Below are 23710 nucleotides of genomic sequence, written 5' to 3'. Positions count from 1 at the left end.
CTATACCTCAGGCCCCTAGCCTAGCTCCTCTTAGCTACCCCACAGAGCTGAGAGGGGTTGTCTCTGTTATGTTCTGATGTGGGGTGTGTGGTTGCAGAGTTCAAAGGTCATCCTCCATTGTGGAAAGTGGGGTTCTGGACTGGAAGGGGCAGAGTGGACTGAAGCTGACTGCTGCTTATAGCAGGCTGTCAGTGCTGTTTGTAATGTCTAAATAAAAATAATTTAGTTGTTAATAAAGCCTGTAAATCTTTTTATTTAAGAGCACACATGGGACCATGAGTGGATAGATTTGAGAGCAATTGGGAAGAATTTTCACCACAATTCCTGAACTCCACATGCACAGACAGCAAGGATGAACATCCTGAAACAGCCATGAGGATTAAGGTTTAGGGGAAAGATGGAAGAATTATAAAAATGTTTCATACAGATATTTTTATGTTTGTATATGACTGCAGTGGATGCAGACACAACGAGCAGTGTACATGTTAGCTAGCGTAGAATGCTAGATATTCAAGCTCACCCCCCCTGGACAGTACTGATTTTGATTGGGTCCTAGCACAGTTTTAAAATTGTGTACCTAAAAGAATGAAAACTCTGAAAGTTTCCTCTCCCAAATGAGAGGCAAAAGACACAGGAAGGCAATGAAAGATCAAGAGTCAGTCATGCAGTTTTGGCCCTGTAATAAATTATTTAGTTGGTGGTGGGCTGCAGAAGTGGGGAGGTACATGAATATTTGTTCAGAGACTGAGCTAATGATAGAAGATGCCACATAAAGTGGCAGAACAAGAAAAATTTCAGGGGCAGGATTGAAGTAAGGAGGAGAGTCAAACTGTACATGAGGTTATCCTGCAGTGGAATATGAATGGATATAAGATGAAAACATAAGTAAATCAGGCAGCACAAGAATGGATTTCATTTCTTTGCAACAAATACAGCTAAGATCATTGTGTGACGCGTGGACGTGAACATGCATATAGAGATCATCCAGCACTTTGGCAAAAGAACAAAATGTTTTGCCAGACAGTGCAGGCAAAAGGAAAAGAAATGCAAAAAAGGACTCCAGTGATGAGGAAAACTGTATGTTGATTTCATGAAGCAACTATTACAGGCCCTGGTAGATGGGGAGGAGATCACAACAGTGCTATATAAATAGAATATGGATAATGCTGCCCCAGAGCTCAGTGAACTGACTGTTACTGAATCCAAAATGTAGACTGAAAGTGAACTTCTAAATTTTAGTCTGAATGAAACACAAAATTTGGAAGCAGCTTGGCATAAAGCCTGTTCTAAGAGAGAAATTTTCCTCCCGCTCACCTAGGGGTACAGATAGTAGCAGAAGAACTACATCCTGAATCCTATCCTGCTCTTGAAGGAACAGGCTACAGAGGGACTAAAGATCATATGTCAGACAGTTGGAAACAGGAGTCAAACTTTACAAAAGAAGGAGCTGCAGGAGGAACAGTGGCCAATAAAGAATTCTCCAAAGCAGCCAGAACTAGCTTCAAAGTAAATATGGGATCTCAGCAAATTTATTTACAAGGTATGTTAGAATTCTAAATAAGTGTGTAATATGATGAATGGAACTGGATAAAGAGGATCAGGTTTTAGGAGGGACAGAGATTGGTGAGGGACTTAGAGGCTCCCAAATGCAACCTTGGGGCTACAGAACCTCAACATGTATTATTGGCCTCCCTTACACGTTTAACAAAGCTTTGTTCCTTATAGTTCTGCCTGTTTGCTCTGTAGTTATTGCTAACAAAATAGGTTGTTTCATGGAAGCTGTTTGCTGAAATAATTCAGTATTGCCAGTGCCAAACATTCAAAAATCACAAGATGTTTAAAAAATAATGAATTTTGGATTGTTTTTTCTTTGCCTTCTGATTTTTAGCCTTTATGATTCAAGTATTCAAGGTTTTTTTTCTGCAAACATAAGGGCTTGAAATGTACATCTCCCCTCTCCCCCGCTGAGTCTCACATAATCAAATGGCTCCAAGAGGATGGGGCCTTTCAGACAAAAGGCCAAATATCATGAGACTAGCGATGAACCTGCAAGGGTTGGCAATGCTGCACTTGTAGTGAATGTGCAGGCCAAGGCTTTGCAGACACAGTAATTAGCAGATTGAGGTTCCTGAAAGATGTGTGTAACAAATTTAGAACTACGGGCAGTTCTCCAGCTTTGCGCTTTGTTCTGTGCTGAGCACCCTGCTGCGACTTAACACACACATAATAGTAATAGCTGAAAGTCATAAAAGATAAAGAGTGGGAAAGGCCTGTCTATCCATAGACTGTCAGGATATAAATACTCCAGATAATGTCCTAGATATGAGACTAATACTAGTGCACTCTTAATAGGAACTAAAAGCTAAGAAAACAGATTAGAGTAACACTGTGTAGAATGCTAGGCACTCTTAAATTCTAAACATTGAGCAAAGGAACAAAAAAACCCCAAACCCACATTCTTGTTCAGCTTTACCCTTTAGTAGTTTGATCTGCTCCACAATTAAGGTGAGAGCATATCATTCCCTCCCCTCCCCATAACGTGTTAAATAAATTCCATCTAGTCTAGTGAAGCGGGTGGCTGATGGTGGACATCAGCTGGGTTTGTTAGCTATAGAATGAATAATCTTACAGATCCTTTTGTGTCTTTTGGAAATACCTTTTTATTTTTTAAAAAAAGTGTTAGCTATATTGTAGTTAAGCAAAGCCATAGAGAAGAAGCAAACAGCTTGATGATGTTGATTGAACCAATGTACTGTACACATCAAAGGAAATACAAACACTTTTGATCCTGCTAAAGTGCCTTTTCTCAGGCTCGAGGAGTAGGGCTTAGGGAGGAGTCAAACTTGACCGAGCTGCAAGTTAAGCTCTGATCTTCTGGTGAAGGGGATGAATGAGGAGCAAATGGCATCTTGTGCTGGGGAAATGTATAAATACGCTGAAGAAAAACATACTCGCTTTTTTGACTCTTCATTTCAAAAACAGAACATCTCTGACTCTCCCTGCCCGTGGTCTAGAATCTTTGCGCTTGGCAAAATTGTGAAATGAATAGGACAAAGGCAGCCCTCTTGCAGCTCCTTTGAAATCAATGGACGAACACGGCCTGGTATGTTCAGGCATTATTAACTGAATAATGTCTTGTAGACACTGGAGTAGAAATGGGTTGGGGGTGGTGGGGGGTTGAGTGTGGAGAGAATAATGGGCTTGAAGACCAGCTTAGAAAGAGTGTTCAATGGACAGGAAATAGTGTGTGTGTGTTCTTGCCCATTTGTTCTTGTATTCCAATAAAATAGAATAAGTTCACTAGGTTCCCTCCCCTCACCCCGCCGCCCTCAGATGGTACTTAGGGTTTGGGAGGAATTTCCCATTCCCAAAGGTACTGGCAGAATCTAAGCTTATATATTCTCTCTCTCTCTCTCTTATTTCAATGAACACCTGTTTGATCTCCAATTTGTATTTCGATTCTTACCCGTAATTGTGACCTCCGTTTTTAAGTACTTATGCAATGTGCAAGTCCATCCCATGCCTAAAGCTTTTTCTTCTCCAAATTGTTTGGCATATTGCAGGATATTTATTAAAAAGGAAATGTGTGCATTTTTCACATTCTTTAATATTGGACATATGTTGGTGGTGACCAGCCGCCTTGACTTCTGCTTCTCTGTTCTTAAGAAATATCGAAACCTAACCATACCTGCTGGACTGCTAGCTCTCCAAATTAACTAAAAGCAGCTTTGCACACATCTGTTGAGATTAACTGGTTTTGATATTACTGTCGTTTCACTAGCAAACAAACCTTTTTATTTTTCCCAAAGACAGGGATCTATGTAATCTATGTAATCTTGAAAGCTTAGCGTGTCATGTTCTCTAAGCTGTCCCTATGCAAATGATCACATCCTATATACCACAACCCTTGTTGTGTCTTAATAACTGTTTAGCCAGTGTGTGTTGACAGACACAAATTGTTTGTTCACTTGAGAAATACTTTACAAAGGAAAAAAAAATCTCAGACATAACATCTTGTTTTAACAACTGTCCTGGGGGATTTCACAAATGTAGCAGCCTCTGCTGCTGCTTTTCACATTAAATTGCATTCAGTAAACCTAAAAGGAACATAGTTTTACAACAATTAAAAAAACCCCACTCTGAACTAACAGAAGTTCTCTTATTTTGAAACCTCTGATATCTTTAACAGCCTTATGTTCTCCATCATTCATGCAGCTCTTTCACAGAGCCACAGGTCCATATTAGAAGATTTGCAAGTCCTCAGCTCTTTAGTCCCAAGGAAGGGATGAGCTTTTTGCCTAAATTCAAGACAATTTGTGAATACACCTCTACCTCGATATAAGGCTGTCCTCGGGAGCCAAAAAATCTTACCGCATTATAGGTGAAACCGCGTTATATTGAACTTGCTTTGATGCACCAGAGTGCGCAGCTCCCTCCCCCTCTCCCCCCCCCCGGAACACTGCTTTACCGCGTTATATCCAAATTTGTGTTATATCGTGTCACATTATATCGGGGTAGAGGTGTATATAGTGCAGATTCCTGAAACCAGGTCTTTTGCAACCTTTAAATACTATTGGTCCAAGAAAGGAAAATGAGCGTTCTTATCAGCATTGACCTATAAGGAGATAAACCCCTTTATGGTTGTCTTAAAGATCCTTGTCAAAAGCAGTGCAGGGTTCTGTGGCAGTAATAACATTTAAACTCATCACAGGCAAGAAATCTAGTTTTCTGAAGCTCAGATTTAGGGGAAGGCTGCCATTCTTGAGTCTACTCCCATTTTGACATGAGTGGAAAAGGGAAATCCTGGGGAAGATCTTTCTCTCTTGAGCTAGTTTGAGGTCAGTGCAGAGGATGAAAACATAGGAATGCTGGAGGAAACTAAGATACTAAACACTTGTATCCACACATGGTAGCCAAATTTTATATAATGAGGGTATTTTTGACATAAATCAATTGTCTTTTTGAGTCCTGCAGAAGTTCATAGAACACAGTGGTTACAAATAAAACAAGAATGACATTCAATAGCTGAAGTAGTAGCAAGGGTATGTTTATGCCCCCTCCAAGTTCCCAGTGTTCAAACATTGCAAAGCTTGGATTGGCTGAAATGACTGACTGTGTTGTGCTTTTTCACCTCTTTGGCCGCCGTACAATTGCAGAACCTCATACCCTTCAGCTTTCTAACCATCCATCAAAAAATGGCAAGTAAAACCCCACATCAGAAGTGAGTGGTGACTACTGAAACCAGCCCAAATACTGCACTATCACTTAGTGGAAAATACGTTTGCCTCATGACACCAAAAGTAAAGCAATGAAGAAATAGCCAGCAAAAATATTGGTGGAACAATGGAATTTTCACAGCAAAATATTAAAAGGAAAACTAAATTGGCTGTGGCACAGTACGTTAATTTATTAGCTCTATGTAGGGCAGAAAGCATTGTTTTAAATGATTGCATCACCTTAGCAATACTTGGGAAGAAGAATCTCACTGCAGGAAAATGTTTAAAACTTATAAGTATCAGGTTGTAATAGCAATAATCAGTTGATCTGTCTCTCACTGTAGTATCTTTGTCTCCGCTGTGTCCCCTTAATCCATTATATTTACAGGGGACTCAGTAATGAAACTGGGGTTAGTGTCCATTTGCTTTCTACTGGGTTCCATCAGCTTTCACTAATGGGGAATCCCCAGGGAATGATCCAAACATTAATTGCTATTGAATGACTAGTATCAACTGAACCTAAAGAACAGTTGAAGAGCAATTATATATAGTGGTCCATGAGAATCCATTCTGCTTCTATAGAATATTTGCAGTCTGTTTTCCCTCTCTTTTTTAATAGTAATGTATATGAAAACAAGATTGATGCTTTTTAACAGCTCACTTCATTCACCTGAACAGTTCCTCTCATTCTCCTGCTTTGTATTTTTAATCTAATTCCCACAGCAACCAACTGTGATGTTGTAAAGGTACAAACGCTGCCTGCTACACAAAGCTCAAGTAAACAGGCTTTGTGCAGGGGATCTCCACACAGGTCTGGGTTCTATCACTATAGTTTTTGAATGCATTCTTCCCCCTCACACACCATCTTCACATGCAGGACAGAGAACTCTATCAGAGACATTCCACAGCTGCCATCGAAGTTGCAGTGGTTTTGGCTAGTGGAGACATGCTCCCTTTCCTTCCTGGGCAACTTGCTTTCCCTTATGCAATGGAATGGAAAGAACCTCTACAGAGCACAGCTCTCTGGCACATGAAGGGAGAGGAGTCTCTCAGCATGGTGTGTCTGCAGCTGGGACCAGCGTGTGTGTTGAGGAATGCTGGCATTCAGCAGGATTTGGTCCAAAGAGAAGATTCTACCTTGATCTCCGCAAAATGTTTGCAATGAAAAGTCAGAACATTCTGGTTTTTCATCTGAATCTTGGGAAATCTGTGGTTTCACTGGGTTTGATCTAAAACCAACTTGGTGATTAAGGATTAGGTGGGCACCTAGCATCAGCTTCTGCTCAGTCCTGCTTTTGCAGTGGAGCAGCCTGCTCCTGCAGTTGAGGTTATTGCTGAGGTCGTGGTTTGGTATTATGCTTTCCCACCCCACATGCAAGCAGCAACTCACCTTGTTTTTAAAAGGAAGTTATTTGGGACTGAGGTTTATGGCTGTCCATTAGTACTGGCTGGCTGCTCTGTGCTTGTTCCTAGCATATTGGGCCTCAAAGAGTGATATGGCTTGACTATCGCACTTTAATTTTTAAAGCGCTTTTATCCTCAAAACTCTGCAGTGCCATTGGATGAAGCAGAGATCCATGTCCAGAACTAGCCTGCATGAACAGAAATGGCTGGAGAAAGGAAGACTCTTGTTTAGAGTCATCTCTATGTTATATTGCAGTGGTGAGAAGAGAGACTGACACATGCCATGCCAACTCTGTCTATTCCCTGCACAACCAATGAGAAATAACTCCAGCAAGCACTCAGATGTCAAACAGAGCCCTGAGAGAACAATCTAGTCATCATTTAGGCAAGGAATATACTTGTCTATTTATAGCAGGCAGCTGAGAAGGTTGTAGAGAGATGCTACCACAGTGTTCTAATTGAAACACGGGATTAGTGATAAATTACTACAGCTGTGAGAGTGACAAATTATGTCCTGGTTAGTGCAAATGCTGATTCACATAAGATGGTGGTCTGCATTACCATACAGTTTGGAACCAAACTCCACCCCAAATTGTATATTGCATTGTTGTTAGGACAGTGTACACCTGCTGTAGGAATGCACAATTTGGGCAAAACATGCAGTGAATAAATCCCTTTTCTGCATGTGCTCCTCAACTGTTACTGAGTAAAATGACTGAGTTTTTTTCCCAGCTCCCACATTGACTTTAGGTAGGGAAATAAGCAGCAGGTGCAGATGAATCAAGAAATAAGGATGCAATTTTCATGTAAATATTCCTATGTCCATTCAGCAAGGGACAGAAAACAGACCGTACGTGCTAAACTGTTTTCATACTGAATTTATCAAATATTTCTGCAAGGCATCAGCAAATTGACAGTCATAATCTAGTTCTTGCAACTGATCTCATCTCAGATAGAGAGGGAGCACACTGTGCTCAAGATGAGAACTAAGTGGTGTAAGAAGTGGAAGGAGTTACATGTACCTGCCCACATGGCTGCATTTCAGGAAATCCCAGGTAAATGGGAACAAATCAGGATTGGTATTTGTAGCAATTTTGCTAATGGACCCTTTGAGAAATGTATGTGTGGGTCTTGAGGACAGATAGGACATCTGATCCAACACTCAGTAAAGTCAAAAGAAGGACACCTATTCACTTTGCTGGGCATTGGATCAGAGCTATGGAGAGCACTGGCTGAAGCTCAATGTGCAGCAGCCCCTGCCCCAAGAAAATATTCTTTCATGGATATCTTAACTGGAAGATCCAAAAAACCCCACACATAGGGAAGTCTTTTAGCTTGGGTCCTGACCCCTAAGAGAAGAAAAAAGGGATGCTCTTAAAAAATTGAATATTTAGAAATGAAAAAAGGTAAAAAGCTAGCTTGAAGAGTTAACATCTGATTAGGCGAAGTCTCTCCCTTTGAAAAAGCATCAGCAATTAAAAAAAGAAAACCATGTAAATCTCTTGACTGCATTTATTTAGCTATTTTCAGTATTTAATAGCTATGAATATTGATTACATATTCAATCAATTTTATTGAACAAACAGTCAAGTTAATTACATTTTTTAAATTATTTGAGTGAGGAATTGAATATTAAAAATTCAAGAACTGCTGGTAGCAGGCCTGTACAGTGCATCACCAGGAACTCATGCTTGCCCTGATGTCAGCAAATCTCCTGCCTTTCCAGGTCTCCAACTTTAACAGTTACAGAATGGAAGAAAGGGGGATGGAGGGGAGTGTTAATATTCTCTCTTCTTTGGACATGGTGTGTAAGAGTTCCCATAGATGTAGCAGAGGGTTGGAATTTGATGATAAATAAGACTGTAGAAAACTAATAAAAATCCAAACTCTTACCACCCATGCACAGGTCCCCAGTTACTTCTTGGGAGAGGGAAAAGGGCAATAATCTGAAGTTTGTGCCATTAAGGAAAATTCTTAGTAAAATGTAGCCATGTAAATAGGTTGGAGTTGTAAGGACCAGGTGTGATGCTGGCAGACCAGGTGGCAGCTCATGCCAAGGCCTCTAGAACTTACTGAACACTGACAAGTGCATAGCTGGAAACCAGTCTGGCTCACCTGTGTGTTAGCATTGTTACAACAGATGTTAAGTTTATAAGAATGTGTTCAGTGTTTGGGCTTTATGAAATGCTTGAGAGTTGCTATGTACATTAAATATTACCTTAGAACATGGGATCTAGATATTACAAGTGAGATTAAGTGATTACTTTGTAACTATAAAAGTGTTTGCTATGAAACTGGATACCCCACAGTCAGAAGAGAAGCATTACGAAGAGTGAAATACTAGGTTACCACAAGAGGTGTCCTCTCCTACCCAACAAAAGGCCTATAGTCACCAGACAAACCATTATGAAACATCAGTGGACAAAAACTTTGATTGCTTCCCGCCCACATCCATGAAGACGGGATGTGAACACACCTGCCTCCCATTACAGTTTGAACTCTGGCAGAAGGGAATAAAAATCCCCGACCAGAAGGATCTGTATCACTGTGCTGCTTGGAATTTGGAGAGGGCAGTATTTCTAAGCATAAGCAAGGGATCCCAAAGCTGCTTAGCTTGGGTTAGCCATAAAGGCCATATAGAACTTGCATGTTACAGCCGCTTCTGTTACTTTTTGAAACCTAAGACCATAGCTCATTTGTGTGTGTGTGTTTGCCTGGGTTTAACCTTATAAATAACTCTCATTTCTTTTTCCTAGCTAATAAACCTTTAGTTTATTATAGGGTTGTCTCCAAGCATTGTCTTTGGTGAGAGATCTAAGGTACAATTGACCTGGGGTAAGTGACTGGTCCTTTGGGTCTGGGCGTAACCTGAATATTAGTAAAAGCAGCAAAGAGTCCTGTGGCACTTTATAGAGTAACAGACGTATTGGAGCATGAGCTTTCATGGGTGAATACCCACTTCGTCGGATGCATTTGAGTATTCACCCACGAAAGCTCATGCTCCAATACGTCTGTTAGTCTATAAGGTGCCACAGGACTCTGCTGCTTTTACAGATCCAGACTAACATGGCTACCCCTCTGATACCTGAATATTAGTGTGATTTTTGTGATAAAGGCCCATCTATCACAAAGGCAGGCTTGCCTGGGTGGCAAGACAGATTGGTGTGCCCAAGAGGACTGTCCATGACTCCATGTTAAGACTGTTACAGTGCTTGAGGCGTTCACACGTGAAACTTGATTGGTGAAATCTGACACTAGAGTACACAACCAGTTTGCGGTTTATGCCCTGGTTTGTAACAGTCTGCCCTGAGGGTGGTACCCTGGTTTGTAAGCCACTCCAGACAGCTTGACACCAGGGTGTGAGCAGTCAGGCCTGATGGTTAGTAAGGTATCACACCAAGAGTCAGACACAGAGTCGGGGGTAGGGAATAGAAGCAGAGATTGGGAACAGATAGGAGTCTGGGATGAGGAGGAGATGAAAGGGCAGGGAAGCAGGCAACGTCCATAATAGCAGCCTGCCAGAAATTTCTCTAGTTGGTCAGATAACTTCCTGTGACTTTCTGGCTTAAACAGAGCTTGCCAGCCAATCAGTGGTGCTGTATGGTTCCCCCAATCATGAGTTTCTTGGGCAGGCCCCCTTGCCAGTTAGCGCTTCACTGGCTCCCTTCTCCCGGTGTTCAGGTGAACTGCTGGGTGGTGGCTGTGGTCTGTGCACAGCTTGGGGACCCATGGGTCTAGGTTTGAGGTCCAAGATCCCTCACAGGAATATCTAATAGAAATTCTAGGCATTTCCTAGCAGTTCTTCAGTGCTGTTTTCCGGAGTGGTTTTTTGTCGTGCAGCTACATCCCCTCTTATGGAGATGTTTTCACTCAGTTCTTGGCAATGTATACACCTAAGTGCTTTATACAATATGGCCCAAGTTCTGCTTGCTCCCCTTGTTCTCTGTTGGGTGTATGTGGCTCAAAAGGCAAAGAAACCAGTGATGTTCCATTGTGTCATGGAAAAAGGCCCCCAGGACACACACCTTTGCAGCACATAACTCTGCCATGGAAACTCCACTTGCAGGAGGGCGGAACTGGAGGATTTGGAGGCCTATCAGTAGATTGCAGCTATGCGGATTCATCTTCCAAACCACCTGCACACAGAGGGGAGCGTGAGGAAATGCAGCTTTTGCTATTTTGCTGAAAGCAGATGGAGAACTTTTGGTTCCCTCCCGCCCCTCTGGCCTCAGAGAGTTCTCTTCCTTCCTGCTCCTCCATCTAGGGATGTGAGGACACCACTTCACCCAATAGGAGGGTGAAGAGACATGGCCCTATGTTCTCTCTTTCTCTCCTGTTGGAAAGCCTTGGTGTGCAGCTTTTTGTCCTGCTTTTGATGTGACAACAGGAGTGGAGAGCTTACACATGCCCTCAGACATTGTGCAAAGCCTGAGGGGAAAAGAAGAATAAAGCTTTGGCAGCTCATCCTGATGCCCCATGGCTTAGGGAAAGAGAATGGGGAAGAATTTTACTGCATAAATCATTTAAAAAATAAATAAATTACCCCCCCCCACACACACACACATTCCACACATCATAAAACCCCAAAGCAAAATTTGAAACTCATGATTCTAAATGTATGTTTTAGTATGAGCTCCATGCATTTCTATTCAGTGTCAGGATCCCAGTGTCACTATGCTGTGTTGCTCAAGGTAGAATACACAATTTATTCTAGATTACAGGGTTTTATAGGGTCCAAACAGTGATTTCTCACATACACACACTGGGTGAAACCCTGGTCTTGGTGAAGTGTGTACTTTGAGTTACAAATCGGATCACCATCTGCAGCACTTGTAAGCCATACTATCTTTAATATGAAAAAAAATAAAAATAAAAAAAACCCAAAGTTTTGTAGGGTCCAGAAATCACACATGTACACCAGAGAACAGTGTTGATGCTGTGCCCCATGTATTACGCTACTGTACTCCAGAAACTTTGCAAAAACCACCAGCAATGGATAGTTCGCTTCTGGCCCAGAGCCAGACAGAAACTGCAATGCCATGGGGAAACAATAAAATGGTGGTGTGTGAATAAACATAAAGGACACATTCTTCAGCCATGAAGTGTTTCCCCCAGAGCTCTTCCCACTCAACCTTTGTGTACATAGATAGATGCATGGATAAATAAATCTTTCTCTCTCCTGCAAGTTGGTGTTTGACAGCTTGGTGGGTTGGGGATTGGGTTTGAACTGGTGCAGATGTGTGCATCTAGCATATTGTTCTTTCTATTTTCTTTGTTTTTAATAGCTCAGAATCCTTCAAACACAGACCCTTGAGGCAGCTCCATTCTTTATCTAACTTCTTGGCATTTGTATGGTGCCTATTATTATTAAATATCAACACTGCAGTAGAGCCTGAAAGCCCCAATCAGGATCTAGGCTCCAGTGTGGTAGGTCCTGTATAAATACACAAGGAGATACAGTCCCTCCCTCCCTATATTGCCTCAGTAAATAGACATATGTGTCTCCTATTCCTCTGTATGTTTGCTTAAATGCAGACAAATAGAGAATATGTCATGTTCAGACACAGTGGCACATGCAGATCCTCATTTATGCATATAGGGTCCGATCCAACTCCCAGTGCAGTCTTTGGGAGTCTTCCAATTAACTTTAATTCCAGTTGGGTCAGGCCCATATGTAGCGGCATGTGCAAACACGTACTTCAATGCACATGCTTATTGGTTTGAGCAGTGACCTGCACACAAGGGGGTCCACCTGTATTTTGAATGTGGAGTTTAGAAACTGAGGTGTTTTTTTTTTAAATCTAGCTCATACTGGGTAAAAATAGCAACTCTTATTTAATGGGTATTGGGAAATGTATTCACTTGAAATATAACCTATATATTTGTGGATGCAGGCATCAGATGAAAATGCTAACAGCTATTTTGGGTAAACTATGCTGGATAGTTGTGCTGAAGATGATGAAAATGTATTAGGATGTTCAAGGCTACTGTCAACAGACATATGTTAATCATGCTTTGCAGACCCTGTAACAAGATCCTTTTTCCAGATGTCATTTTCCCCTATATATATGTGTGTGTGTGTGTGTGCGCGTGCCCGTATGTGTGCATGTACATATGATTTTTAAAATAATTTTGATCTAATGATTAGCATTTGTCATATGGAATATGCAGTTCTCAGGAGACTGAATAAGCTTTTGGAAATATTCAAAAGCACTTGTCTAATTTATAACTCTAGTGGCATGGTTTGGGATCTGGCAACATATTACTACTGCCCACATGTAGGGCTGTTGGTTTTTTGTGAGCACTTCATTGATGATAATGATTCAAATTCTTGTGCTGCCTGATTTGACTGGCTGGCTTAGGGTGACCAGATGTCCCGATTTTTGGGTCTTTTTCTTAGGGTATGTCCAGACTACCCGCCGTATCGGCGGGTAGCAATCGATTTCTCGGGGATCGATATATCGCGTCTCATCTAGACGCGATATATCGATCCCCGAATGCGCTCCTGTCGACTCTGGAACTCCACCAACCCGAACGGCGGTAGCGGAGTCGACATGGGGCGCCGCGGACATCGATCCCGCGCCGTGAGGACGGTAGGTAATTCGATATAAGATACTTCGACTTCAGCTACGTTATTCACGTAGCTGAAGTTGCATATCTTAGATCGATTTTCCCCCGTAGTGTAGACCAGCCCTTATATAAGCTCCTATTACCGCCCACCCCATCCCGATTTTTCACACTTGCTGTCTGGTCACCCTAGGATGGCTCAAAGGTTTGAAATGATACTGAGCCTTTCATGCCTAGATCATCATTTCGCTGTGGCCCAGGCCAGAAGTGACCAAAGGTTGTTTCCATCTGAAGTCTAGTGGACAACCTGTGTGGAATGAGTTTATGGTGTTGATCCAGCAGACAGCATCCATCACAATTAGCAGCCGTGTTAGCCCTTGCAGCAGAGAAACTCATGACTCTGGGACATGAAGACTATACTACTTAAAAGGGAGATACGTGGAATAGGAGAAGAGGGAAGAAAGGAAAGCCAAGCATGGAAGGCAATAAGAATTAAACTGAGATGAAGAGATTGGAAGGGGGAGGATTGGAACAAAAACAAGTTAGCAAGTGGATGTTCAGAGCAAAAAAAAAAGAGTTGTTGTACAACAGCCTTAGGGAATAAACAAATTTTACTTGGAGCCCATAACATGGGAACTGAAATAGGCAGTTGACCCCAATACAGTAACCACCTGCATACATGAGGAACATTCTTGTTGGAAGGTCTCACTGGAAAACTACGGTTAATAAATTATAGATGGGTTAGCCTGATGTCCCAGCTGACACACTGGCTGGAAACCATCCCCCCTCACTGTTCTCTTCAGTGTCTGCCAGCAGAACTATTACTTTCTGAATTCCTTTATACTGTATTTATAGGACACTTGTGAAGTTGTACTGGGTCTCTGAAATACATTTAATGTGGTGGCTCCTGCTGACCATTTTCCTCTTCCTTTGCTGCTCAGCAGGAACTGATCAAACCTTCCAGAAATGTCCACTATATTTTATTTCATTGCTCATACTTACCATAACGCTGGCTGACTAGGGTTTGCCAAAGATGGCTGATTCCAGATAGTATTTTTACCACCAGACCAATTGATTCATTCCTATTTGTAATTGTTTAAAAGGTCCCTTCTTCAGCCGTGATATGTGATATATGCCTGTGCATTTCCACAGACACTTGCATGCCTGAGTATAGTATTGGTGGATTATATGAAAAGTTACAGTTTTGTGCTGAGTACAGATGCTTTATCTGCACATGCAGTCAAACAGCATCAGAAACACCTCTTCATCAGCCTAGGGCTTCTCTTCTAAATAACAGATTTTTTTTTTTTAATTTCACACACTTTCCAGCTCTCTGATAGGCTACTCCTTTGATTTATAATTTCAAATAGAATTCAATCATGAAAGAAAGCTGAGTGTGCTAGTCCACTAGCAAGCCTTACAGAAACTCATTGCCTTTTATATCCCCAGGTTCCTAATCTCTGCCTCAGTCTGTCTCTGCTGTTTTATTCCCTTTCATGTTTTGGGACTAACATGGAAATTATTGAGAAGAGGTAATTCTCTTATATTTTTTTAAATAGCAGTCAAAGATAAAGGTGCACCATTTGACCAGCTGCTCAGAGTTGATGAATAAAACTAGTCTTGAGATGTGCATAGAGTGGACTCACTGGGTTAGAACAGTTTCTCATCTTGGAGTTTTACATCTTTTAATTAGCGTGCATAGAACTTTCTAATACACAAATGACTGGGAGACCCACTCAACTGAAAATTACTTAAGTTTGCAAAGTGAATGAAAACAAACACAATGAAAAGCGATTTTGCGTCCTGCATCATAAAATTTACTTTATTTATTTATTTGAATAGATACATCTGAAATGACATATTCTAATGCTTCATGGTATTTGTGGGGGACAGACACAATGCCCTCTGTAGTTAAGGCTGAGTTCTAGCTGCCACATTAAACCTGGTTTATCGGTTGTATATAACTTACGATTTCCAGATTGGTGGGGGGAACCAATTAGCATAGTCAAAGGTCAACCCCTTCAGGGGAGGGGCCACATATCCTAGAAATAAGTATGGGTGACAATGAAAAAACAGGGATGGAGTTGCAGGTTATAGGGGCAACATAAAGGATCTGGGGAGGAGGACAGAGCAGAGAATCTCAGATAACACCCACTGCTCTAACAAGGAGCCAAGAAGTCAGTGGAAACCCCTCAGAGAAAGTCTGCTCATGCATGGACAAGATACCAGAAATAGACCCTGCATTTCCAGAGCGCCCCCAGCCCCACATTCATCAGGCTTTCTCCTCCAGAACTGTTATATGGTCATGTTGGCCAGTGCCAGAAGGAAGTTCATGGTGAAGTCCCTGGATTAAAGGTGACAGATTACCCAGCCATGGACACTGAAGTCTGTTAATTCAAATGACAAACTCGAGGCAAGAGCAGTGCAAGATACCTCTTGATCACTCTTCATCTTCAGTCATGTCCTGGGAAGTCCCTGCCCCAGAGCAGTAAAGGGTAGTTCAGTTTCTATGTCTGTTCAATGTTTGACCTCTGCTGTGGTAGCTAATGTCGATTAATGCTAAAAACAATACTGTTTGGTAATGTCTACTAAGGAATGGACATAAGTCAGTCACTCATTTCACATGAGGATAATGAACAGCAGTCAGATGGCAAAGAATTCTGGGCTGCATTTGACCTAGTGATATAGAAGTAAATAATTCCATATCTACATCATTGCCCCCCAGCCCTGAGCCATAGACTTTTAAAAGTGACTTTGCTGTAATGTCTTCCCATGATTTGGTTTACATTTACAAAGTTCAAAGTTTTTCAAAACTTTGAAATCTACTTTTGGAGCTTGCAAGATTTGCAAAACTAGTTTGTGCTTGTGAAACAGTTTACCTGTAATTTATACTTCCCACCCCCATCTCCCAAAGGCGATTAAATTTAACTAGGGTTATTTTTTTTTAAAGGAAAACCTGCATCATATGTTCAAATTAAAAATTCACCCAAAGTTCACTTGTCCTTATTTCAAATACAGCTTTTTAAAAAATAAATAGGCATTTTCTAATAGGAATAGCATCAGCAGTTGCACTAATGAGGAAATAAATACAAGGGCTGTCAATCCTTATGCTTTAGAACATGAATTGATCACAAGCTGTGTGGGAGAGAAATTGCCCTACACCAACCTCCATAGTTCAGTACTGAACAATTAGGCGCTTTATAGGAGTTTGATGCCTCCTTTTGAGACATTGGTCATTAGCCACTGTTGGAAACAGGATACAGGACTAGGTGGCTATTGGCCTGTTCCAGTGTGGAAATTCACAGGTTACCTATGTTTTATTCAATTTGATTTATTCAAGGTTAATTGACTGTTCTGTTGCTCAAAGCTCCTATTTTTGCATTTGCTGTTTCATCAGACACTAAAACTCTCAAATGTCAACAGGAAAAAAAGTGTTTTGTATTAATTCAGACTGTGCTTTAACTACTGAATATAGTAGAATCCCAATTATCTGGACCCCTGCTGTCAGTCCCTCCCTTCCTCAAAGTGTCAGCATGACTGCATGTTTATCCAGGTTCCCATTATCCAAATATTTGGTGTTGCCACAGTGGATCAGGTGATCAGGATTCCGCTGTCCCTATAATGCCATATCAGACCAGTGGTCCAGCTAGTCTTGTCTCTGGCAGTGGCCAATAACACATGAAATAACAAGAGGATCTGTGTTTTTCAAGTACTTTGCTGATATCAGGTCCCCTCAGGCCAGTGTCTGGGCACATCTTGAGTCCAGTAGGTCAGAATGTGGTTTTTCCTTCAATTTGGACAGACAACAGAAATGTCACAGATGCCTTATGAGGTGCATCTGCAGTAAGGCTACTAGTCTGTCTGTCCCGAGATATCACATTCCATTAAATGGACAGAATTTCTTTGTCCAAGCTGTCAGTACCAGAAACATTCCCTGGTGCTTGTAGTTTCCTCAGGCCTTTCCTTTTTTTCTGGGAAAATGTGCTAATCTGTTGGGGGATGAGCACTTGGCTTTCCCTTGTAGATCCAGAGACCTGGAACTCCAGGGGTCACCAGGGATTCACCTGTTTCTCTTCTTCTGATGGGAGAACTCTCCCAGACTTATCCCTGAGCCAGGGCCCACATCCTCTTGGACATCTTCAAGTCCTAACTTAACAAGTCAAAGGCTGGAGCTTGCTGTTGGGGAAGCAAGTGCACTCCACTCAACAGAAGGGGTGGGTCTAGCCAGACTCAACACAAGGTGCTCTTGCAACTGCTGCTTCTTCATAAATTGCTACTGGGCCTCTGGGGCTGCTCCCTGGGTCTGCTGCACTATGAATTTTAGCATCTCCTCCATTTTACCTTCATTTAAAAGGGGGTTTCATCAGCAAGATCCAGATGACTATGCCAGTTGTGGCAGGCTGTGCCCTAGAGCCAACTTCTCCCATCTGGCCATTTAAATTATTTCCACCCAGGCTGGCCATAAAGCATTTCAAATAAACAAAACTTGAAACAAAAAACTTCTCAAGAAAACATCATTTTCTTCCCAGGCATATTTTGGGGTAGGATTTTCCCAGCACTCCTGCAAAGTTTAGAAGGAGAATCAAAACAGTTCAGTCTTAATCTCCCTTGCCTGTGACAAGTTAGCCAACAGCCCTCTTCTTACTGGCATCATCCCCGTTATGAGGTGAGAGGCCACGGGTGAAAGTAACTTAAAGGACATACTGGTACGCAGGGCCGAGGTCCTGAGCAGGGGGGTGAGGCCTCAACTGGAAGTGGTGGGGATTTAGATTTAAAGGGCCCGGGGCTCTGGCTGTGATAGCGGCAGCTGGGAGCCCTGGGCCCTTTAAATCGCCGCTGGAGCCCTGGGGTTCCTGGCCGTCACCGCTGCTCCGGGAGTGGGGCTCTGGTGCCAATTTAAAGGGCCTGGGGCTCCTGCTGCTGCTGTCCGGAGCCCAGGGCCCTTTTAAATTGCTGTCCTGGGGAAGCTGCCCCCTGCTGATACGGTCGTCTGTGTACTGGCTCTTGTCCGTATGCCATACTGGATCGTACCGGCTTACTTTCACCTCTGTGAGAGGCAGATATAGTCTATCGTCCTTCCTGAAACTTGTCCTGATTGGCTGAGAGAGGGGGGAGCCTGCCCAACACCCTATATTACAAGTCACCTCTTGCCAGAGCCTAAGGGAAGAGTAGCCTGAGGTTGTTCCAATTGCCAACAGTTACCCGGGGACCACCTCTCTCTCTCTCTCTCTCTCTCTCTCTCGGAATCTGTCTGCACCAAAACTTCTTCAGGGGGGTAGCCTTGCCCCTAACACCCCCCTCTCCCTCCGCCCTGAAAGGGCCAGTATACCCTATTGCAGGTCAAATATGGAATAATCCACTCAGAGGTGCTTCTTGCTACACCCATTAGTTAGTATTTGGCTAATGCCCTGAATCATGCCTTATGCACTTATCCCTATTTTTCTTACCAAATTATTCTCATTATCAATACCAAAATGTAAACCTATTTTGAATCTTACAAAGCTCATTGTCTTACTCTTACCATCTTGTGGCAGTGAGTTCCATCAGTTAAGAATGTGCTGTGCTAATAAAAGCATTTCACCAGTTTTAAATTTAATGTTTCATTGAATGTCCCTTTGTATTATCAAAAAGGGTAAATAGGAGCTTTTTACTTTACTTCTCTTCACTATTCATTATTTTTTCTGTCTATACATTGTCTCCTCTGATACCTCTCCCCTCTAAACAGCCCCAATCCTTTCAATCTGTCTTCATATGGAAATTTTTCTACATCCCTAATCATTTCATTGTCCATCTCAGAACCTCTTCAATTTCTGCCTTTTTTTTTTTTTGGATGGGTTGTTACACCTCTAGCTGCACCCCAGGTAGTGGACTGTCACCAGTCTGCTGCATTAGTCCCAACTAATCTTTGCATCCCAAATGTTTTCAGGTCCAATGGGTGTGGACAGCATCCAGTCACTGTCTCTAACTCTGGCCCTCTAGTGCACATTTCAGGGGTGCACTCTCCTTGTCTGAGCCTTTTTGGACCTGGGACTCCACAGACCAACTGCCCAACGCTCTGAGACCAGTGCTGAATCTTTCAAGTCTTCCTAATCACCCATGCATGCACTCCCTAATCAACCATGCATGTGCCCCCCAGAACTCCATCCCACAGGACACTCTGGCTTATTGTCTAATTCTCTGAGGACCATGTGACAGTTCAGGAAAGGAACACAGTCTTCACAAAAAAAAATGTCTTAACCACACACACACAGAGCAGCAAAGAATCCTGTGGCACCTTATAGACTAACAGACGTTTTGCAGCATGAGCTTTCGTGGGTGAATACCCACTTCTTCAGATGCAAGTGGTGGAAATTTCCAGGGGCAGGTTTATATATGCAAGCAAGAAGCAAGCTAGAGATAACGAGGTTAGTTCAATCAGGGAGGATGAGGCCCTGTTCTAGCAGTTGAGTGAAAACCAAGAGAGGAGAAACTGGTTCTGTAGTTGGCAAGCCATTCACAGTCTTTGTTTAATCCTGAGCTGATGGTGTCAAATTTGCAGATGAACTGGAGCTCAGCAGTTTCTCTTTGAAGTCTGGTCCTGAAGTTTTTTTGCTGCAGGATGGCCACCTTAAGATCTGCTATTGTGTGGCCAGGGAGGTTGAAGTGTTCTCCTACAGGTTTTTGTATATTGCCATTCCTAATATCTGATTTGTGTCCATTTATCCTTTTCCTTAGAGACTGTCCAGTTTCGCCGATGTACATAGCAGAGGGGCATTGCTGGCATATGATGGCATATATTACATTGGTGGACGTGCAGGTGAATGAACCGGTGATGGTGTGGCTGATCTGGTTAGGTCCTGTGATGGTGTTGCTGGTGTAGATATGTGTGCAGAGTTGGCATCGAGGTTTGTTGCATGGATTGGTTCCAGAGCTAGAGTTACTATGGTGCGGTGTGCAGTTACTGGTGAGAATATGCTTCAGGTTGGCAGGTTGTCTGTGGGCGAGGACTGGCCCGCCACCCAAGGCCTGTGAAAGTGTGGGGTCATTCTCCAGGATGGGTTGTAGATCGCTGATGATGTGCTGGGGGGGTTTTAGCTGGGGACTGTATGTGATGGCCAGTGGAGTCCTGTTGGTTTCTTTCTTGGGTTTGTCTTGCAGTAGGAGGCTTCTGGGTACACGTCTGGCTCTGTTGATCTGTCTCCTTATTTCCTCGTGCGGGTACTGTAGTTTTGAGAATGCTTGGTGGAGATTTTGTAGGTGTTGGTCTCTGTGAGGTTAGAGCAGATGCGGTTGTACCTCAGTGCTTGGCTGTAGACAATGGATCTTGTGGTGTGCCCGGGATGGAAGCTGGAGGCATGAAGGTAGGCATAGCGGTCAGTAGGTTTTCGGTATAGGGTGGTGTTAATGTGACCATCAATTATTTGCACCGTAGTGTCTAGGAAGTGGACCTCCCGTGTAGATTGGTCCAGGCTGAGGTTGATGGTGGGGTGGAAGCTGTTGAAATCGTGGTGGAATTTTTCCAAAGTCTCCTTCCCATGGGTCCAGATGATGAAGATATCACACTATCACCGGTTCATTCACCTGCACGTCCACCAATGTAATATATGCCATCATATGCCAGCAATGCCCCTCTGCTATGTACATCGGCCAAACTGGACAGTCTCTAAGGAAAAGGATAAATGGACACAAATCAGATATTAGGAATGGCAATATACAAAAACCTGTAGGAGAACACTTCAACCTCCCTGGCCACACAATAGCAGATCTTAAGGTGGCCATCCTGCAGCAAAAAAACTTCAGGACCAGACTTCAAAGAGAAACTGCTGAGCTCCAGTTCATCTGCAAATTTGACACCATCAGCTCAGGATTAAACAAAGACTGTGAATGGCTTGCTAACTACAGAACCAGTTTCTCCTCTCTTGGTTTTCACTCAACTGCTAGAACAGGGCCTCATCCTCCCTGATTGAACTAACCTCGTTATCTCTAGCTTGCTTCTTGCTTGCATATATAAACCTGCCCCTGGAAATTTCCACCACTTGCATCCGAAGAAGTGGGTATTCACCCACGAAAGCTCATGCTGCAAAACATCTGTTAGTCTATAAGGTGCCACAGGATTCTTTGCTGCTTTTACAGATCCAGACTAACATGGCTACCCCTCTGATACTTGACACACACAGAGTTTACTCTTAGACAGTATAAGGGAGGTGCAGATCTAGGCAAAACTAACATTAGAATGAGCCTGCCCCACATCCTGAGTCGTTGAGTTTCGTCAGTGTCCTTGGGGGAAGGCAAAACCTCTCTTACCCCCACTCCTCCAGCTGGGTCTTCCACTTACCACATTGGAATGTCTCCCCCTTGCTCAGAAAACCTGTCACTTTAAAAATCAGCCAGACCTTTTTATTTCCTGTTCTTCAAAAGGAGATTTTCCATGCTGCAACCCAGTGTGGGACTGGTGGGCAGAGGATAGTTAATTCAGTGGTTCAGCCAGGACCAACTCCATTGTTCTATCAGGGTAGAGCTATTGAGTGCTGCTAATTCTTTGATGACCCTGTTTAAGCTTTCCTGAGGTAGTCTATTCCTGCTATAAAAAGGAAGTTCTAATCCAGTTACAATCATAAATGCTACTCATAAAATAAAAAGGAATTCACAGGTTGACAGTGGGGCTTAAATTCTTGGAGTATTTCCTAGAGCCTTGGGGCTTCAGCCCCATGGGAGGTGCCAGGGCTCTGGACCTCAGCCCTGCAGTAGGTGCAGGTTTGAAAATGTTTACATGAGCTCCACTCCAGACCTCTCTGGTTGACAGAGACATATTCCTCCAGCTATCACAGGGTGATCACAATATGCCAGATGTGGATGTGCCATTGAGCTAATATTTCTTGGAAATCTTTATATCAGAGAAGGGAAGGGGTAAGATGAATCTTTTTTTTTTTAATTAAAGAACTGGAATTTCAGGTCAATTACACTTTGAAGTTTACTAATGGAACATGGTTTTTACCTCCATTTATAACTTTATAGCTATTCTTGTGTGGTGAGTGTGGCAAACAAAACCTATATGAATAACTGCAATTTTAAAATCATAAAAATTGTGGAGGGGAATTTTCATCCTGATCACATCAGGACAGAACAAAAAGCAAGCTCTTTGTTCACCTCTCTCAACCATAACTATAGAAGCTGGACTGCTAAGGTCACATTGCTAGCACAATATTCTTAGTTTTTAGCAGAGATTTGGGGACTGGTATTAATTTATATGATACAGTGAGATGCTTTTCTACCAGAATTACTGTATGTCTTTAACTTGGAGACTTATGAAAAACCTCCCAGCACAGCTCTTTTAAAACCCCTTAAAGTCTTTGGAAAGAATAAAATTAAGACTAATTAAAATTATGTAAAGGCTGCACAATTTTCTATTAACAAGATTCCACCCCCCCTCCCTTTCAATGTAGCATTCTTTAACTTTAGACCTGCTTTTCCTTAGGGAGAATGCAGCAATCTATCAGGGACAAACAGCAGGCATTCACAGAATACTGAAATGTTTATTAGTCATTTTACAAAGTGCATAATCAATATTTATTCTAGTCACAATTAATACTCTGCAAACACAGACCATATCATGTCCCTCTGATACCACCACTTTTTCTTTACACTGTCATGATTTGAAAACTGCTAGTTTAGCCTGGATAATTATAAAAGTAGCCAAGTGGGCTGTGCATGTGAACGGTATTTTATCCCTAAAACAAACGTTGGTCTTGGGTGGGTTGGTAGGAAAAGGAAGAGAAGTGGACATTTTTTTGCAAAAAAAATCAGTTTTAGAATCAGGGGGAAAAGAGTCTATTTTTTCCTGTATTTGGGTCTCAACAGAGAGGTTAATGTTTAATAACAGCAAGAATAGAACTGGGTGAATAGTGAGAAATTATTCATAAAATATTTCAGCACCTTCTAAAATAGAATCTCGCCAACCTGGCTCAGACCCTTTTTCTCTCTCATTTAGTGAATATGTTGTTCATAGAAATGTTTGTGCCAGACCCTGGATTAGTTTAATCAGAAAATGAAATTCATTTAGTGACCAATCAAAATTTTGTTTCTGAGTGAGGTAGATGTGGGGCCTGACTGTGATTTCACTTACACTGGGTTTTACTTCAGTGTAACTTGACTCTGGTGTAGGGACTCTTGTTGTCCACTAGTGTAAATGAGAGGAGAATCAGGCCTATATGTTCCTAGAAGTTGGGCCTTTCAGTCACATAACTTTGGTTGCCCAATCACACAGCTCACATATGATAGTAAACAGTAAATGGTAAACAGAATACTCACAGTATGGAGTTTGAGCCCCAGTGAGATTAAAATTTGTTTGCACAAAATATTTTGTGCAAACTATTTTGAAAAAAAACCAACGTGCCTGGACAATTTGCAAAGAGAAACAGTAGGGTTAACAGCCTAATCCAAAACCCACTGAAATGTGTAGGAGTGTTTCCTTTGACTCCACTGAGTTTTAGAGTAGGTCCGACAGAAAGTTCACCGTACTTTAACCAAAGTTCAGAAACTGGCTT

This window comes from Mauremys mutica, chromosome 1 (genome assembly GCF_020497125.1).
Source record: "Mauremys mutica isolate MM-2020 ecotype Southern chromosome 1, ASM2049712v1, whole genome shotgun sequence".
In the NCBI taxonomy this organism is placed as follows: Eukaryota; Metazoa; Chordata; order Testudines; family Geoemydidae; genus Mauremys; species Mauremys mutica.
The sequence above is the reverse complement of the archived record's forward strand: the minus strand, read 5'-3'. Positions refer to the sequence as shown.